Source organism: Drosophila sechellia, unplaced genomic scaffold, assembly GCF_004382195.2.
Source record: "Drosophila sechellia strain sech25 unplaced genomic scaffold, ASM438219v1 U_207, whole genome shotgun sequence".
In the NCBI taxonomy this organism is placed as follows: domain Eukaryota; kingdom Metazoa; phylum Arthropoda; class Insecta; order Diptera; family Drosophilidae; genus Drosophila; species Drosophila sechellia.
This window is the reverse complement of record NW_022611147.1, coordinates 51,991-56,421: the sequence shown is the minus strand read 5'-3', so window position 1 is coordinate 56,421 and position 4,431 is coordinate 51,991. Positions and strand designations below refer to the sequence as shown.

The 4,431-nt window shown below is 43.4% G+C and overlaps 1 long non-coding RNA gene across 4 annotated transcripts; it reads right to left on the bottom strand.

Annotated features, from left to right (window-relative positions):
- Positions 1–2,454: 2,454 nt before the first annotated feature.
- Positions 2,455–4,018, bottom strand: LOC116802720. Of its 4 annotated transcripts, none has more exons than XR_004363087.1 (4): positions 4,006–4,018; positions 2,907–3,410; positions 2,721–2,803; positions 2,455–2,666 (listed from the first exon to the last, which is right to left on the bottom strand). It is a non-coding gene; the product is annotated as an uncharacterized LOC116802720 (long non-coding RNA). The 4 variants fall into 4 exon arrangements; XR_004363086.1 differs by lacking the exon at positions 4,006–4,018 and adding an exon at positions 3,484–3,754; XR_004363088.1 differs by lacking the exon at positions 4,006–4,018 and having other exon boundaries at positions 2,907–3,081; positions 3,168–3,753.
- Positions 4,019–4,431: the final 413 nt, after the last annotated feature.

Here is a 4,431-nt window from a genome sequence, read left to right as displayed (position 1 = left end):
CACCAAAACTGCTGCAGCCACTGTTGGCGCCAAAAGCAGCATCTCGAAGGGGAAATCGCCTTCTCCTCCATTCTCTTCACATATACACAAGGGAAACTCACTCCCCACAATGACAAACACAGCTGCACTCACATACACCGACGCTACTCAAAGAGAGCACTTACCCACCACAGCGATCTGCACTAATGCAGCCGCAGCCACTAATACGGACACAGATTTAAGAGACGCCAAACTGAGCGACGCTATGGGGAATTTCCCCTCTCTCACACACAGCGACAGCACAGAGAAAAATATCAGCTCATCCACCAAAATTGGACTTGATGCTTTTTCCCCTCCCTCTTATACACACAAGCAATTAAATAAAGCCACCGAAACTAAATTAGAAAGCTGCTCTAGATCCCCCGCGCTTGCCAATTCTGACACTCACCTCAATAAAGCCAATGATATTGACAGTGGGGAAATATTCTCCCCACTTATACAAATTAACGAAAGCAAGCAAGAGGAAAGACCAAGTACAACTGCCAACGCTTTTTGGTCAATTTTTAACCAAAAGCCGGATGTTTCCAAACTTAGTTTAAGCAAGAAACCCACCACTCGCTGTGTAAATATTGGGAAAAGAAGCATTCCCCCTCACCAAAGTAATGCTTCTTTACGCCCTGATGCCCAGGGTGATTTAAAATCAAAACTCAAAAATAGCGCCATGCCCACTGTGGTGAATTCAACAAAAGCCCGCACCCTTAGTCGGCCTGCTGCCAAGCGGGACTTATTTAATTCACCCTTCAGGAGCCCAGACGAGCAGCCCATAAGTTTTTCGAAAGTGGTTGCTGGAACAGGCCCAGTCCTTGTGGCACCCTCTGTTCCGGCTCCAATAACTAAAACTCCGGCCAAGAGGACAAATGACGACTTGGACTGCTCCAGTTTCAAGACGCCAGTTAAAAGATTACGCGCGACCTCCAATTTTAAATCTCCCAACATTTTTCCCCCACTTACCACACCCGTCTTCCAAAGTAAGGCAGCCAAATCTGTTTATGAGGAATCCAAAACCAGGAATCGACCCTCCCACCAGCCGTTACCCTGCAGCATCAATGCTCCTGCTCACAGCGCAGCGACGCCACCCCCCCAAAATATAGATGCAGAGCTGCCACCTTGGAAACTCGTGCCACAAAGCCGCAGAGCACCACCCATACTCGTCAACGACGTCAAGGAAATTGTCCCGCTCCTGGAAAAGTTAAATTATACAGCAGGAATCTCCAGCTACACCACCAGGGCAATTGAAGGGAACGGAGTCAGGATCCAGGCCAAGGACATGACCGCCTACCACAAAATCAAAAACGTCCTTATAGCTAACGGCTTTCCTCTATTCACCAACCAGCCAAAGTCTGAGAGGGGCTTCCGAGTAGTAATCAGACATCTCCACCACTCCACTCCATGTTCGTGGATTGTCGATGAGTTGCTGAAGCTCGGATTCTCAGCGCGCTTCGTCAGAAATATGACGAATCCGGCTACAGGTGGTCCCATGCGAATGTTTGAAGTGGAGATCGTCATGGCCAAGGACGGCAGTCATGACAAAATTATCTCACTCAAACAAATCGGCGGGCAAAAGGTGGATATCGAAAGAAAAAACAGGACACGGGAGCCGGTCCAATGCTACAGATGCCAGGGCTACAGGCATGCCAAAAACTCGTGCATGAGACCACCAAAATGCATGAAATGCGCTGGCGACCACCTGTCATCCTGTTGCACCAAGCCAAGAACCACCCCTGCTACCTGCGTCAACTGCTCTGGAGAGCACATTAGTGCATACAAGGGATGCCCCGTCTACAAGGCCGAAAAACAAAAGCTTGCGGCAAACAACATTGACACAAATAATATACGAACAATCAAAGACGCAACCAACAACTTTTATAGACGTCAAGGACCTCCTCCACGCAATAACACCCCACGGCTGCCGCACAGCACAGCAATCCTGAGCAGATCGATCGCTGAAGCCCGCCAGGAGGCAGCCAGAAAGTCAATGTCAAATCCTTTCCGACAAAATATTAACGACAGAAGGCCACGATTTTCCTCGCATGACACTGCCATTCAGATGCGTCTGAATAAATGGCGCCGAAACTCAAACAACATACCCAAAAAGGGTAGGAAATCTTCAAAAAACAATGCAAAGCCAAGACTGGTACCGAAGACAAGCAACCCAGCGCAAAAACATCTGGAAAACTACCAGGACATGCTCCGAAAACAACGGAGTGAAAAAAATGACCAAGAACCTGAAAAGGGTACTTCAAATCCCACGCAATTTGGCAATGACAGCCCCCCGACCACCAGCAGAGCTGCCAGAGCTAGTTTCAAGCCAAGAATTATTGAAGAAGCCACGCCATCGCCAAGAAACTCCAATCCTTACTTACAAAAAGGATTCTCTGACGACCCCACAAGAAACTTAGCAAATAGAGTCGACAATTTAGAAAAGAAAATTGACAGTTTATTGGCCTTAATTATTCAAGGAACAGATAACAATCTTGACATGGATACATCCAATTAAATTTACTCTTACTTATATCTACTCTTACTTATATCTATTCTAACGATATCCATATCCGACCGAAAAGTGCACGTCAGTCTGCTCCAAACTCCTTCACGGTCATCAACTTCCTCGACGCAGCCCAATTTTCCTGGAATACTAATTCAATTATAAAATGGCAAAGGAATATAAACAACACTCTCACCTCAACGCACCCGAATAAACAAGCCTACGACAACGCACTCCAGCTGATCCTGACGATACGATATGGAAAAAACCAACCAGAGCCTAAAAGACGAATCGGAAGATCGATATGAAAAGGATTAGCTCGGCAGAAACATGATGAATATAAGGCGACTCGCTGCAGCAATTTATGCACAACGTCACTTACCTGAAATTTTTGCCGCACGGTCCTTTGAAGTATCTATTATCAACGCTGAAATCTACACAAATTGATGCTCTGCAAAAGACGGGCCAACAACGCTTCCACCTCGTCGAACAGGACACTCTGCTGCTCCCATAAATTTCCAGCTTGACGAGCGCCAACAGCGAGTTGACGCTAAAACCTAAAAGTAAACAATCAACAACAAATTAAATAAACAAAATAAAATCAAACAAAGCAAATACCTCACCCACTGCAGACATAGCTTACCCACATCCTATGCATTAGACAAGAGGAGACGGCTCCACCAAACGTAAAACAAAAAAGCCAACTTTTTGCCTTTTAACACAAAAAAAATCGACATCATTACGATGCCGTCTCCACCTCCTGATGCCACTTCTCCAATAAGGATCACTAGCGCGGAGCTGACGTCACACAATTAAACCGTACCACTTGTCCTCAAATTGTATACTTTTCCTCAGTATCGCATCTTCCACAAATTTTTCCGAAAACCTACAACGAAAAGAAAATTAATAAGAATAGGATACAAAGAAAATTAATTAAGGACAAATATAAATTTACAAACCGGACAGGCAAATTAATAGACGCCAACAGGCGACTCTATCCTGCTGATGAAAAGCACGCAACTGCTTTTTTCAAGATTGTGAACTCTGAAACAAGGAAGCACAAGCTAATACTGGGAATTATTTACTTTAAATAAACACTTATCTAATTGCCAATTCGACGACACTAAACCCGCGGCTCTCCTGTTGCAATGTTTCAAAAACAAAGGGCCTCCAAATTAGTCACAAAACGTACCTGTAAAACAAAAGACTAATGTAACCATAAAACAATTAAAATACTCACCACCAGATTAGCTTCCACCAAATGTACCTGAAAAACAAAAACAAAATTAATGCAATAATTATAAAAACACATAAATTATAAATATAATACTTACCTCCCACCAAATGTACCTGAAAAGAAAAACACAAAATTCCTTTCCTCAGTATCGCATCTCCCACGGATTTTCCGCTAACCTACAACGAAAGGAAAAATTTTAATAAGAATATGATACAAAATATAATTAATTAAGGACAAAGCAAACCGGACAGGCAAATAACCAGGCGACAATAGGCGACAACAGGCGGCTCCATCTTGCTGACGATAAGCATGCAACTGCTCTTTCCAAGATTGTAAATTCTGAAACGAGGAAGCACAAGCTAAAACTGGGAATTAATTACTTTAACAAAACACTTATCTAATTGCCAACTCGACGACCCTAAACCCGCGGCTTTTCCGCTGCCATGTTCCAAAAACAAAGGGCCTCCCAATTAGTTACAAAACGCAGCTGAAAAACAAAATATTAATGCAACCTTAAAAACAATTATAACACTTACCACCAGACTAGCTTCCACCTAATGTACCTGAAAAACAAAAATAAAACAAAACAAAATTAATGCAATAATTATAAAAACAAAAAAATTATAAATATCATACTTACCTCCCACTAAACGTACCTGAAAAAACACAA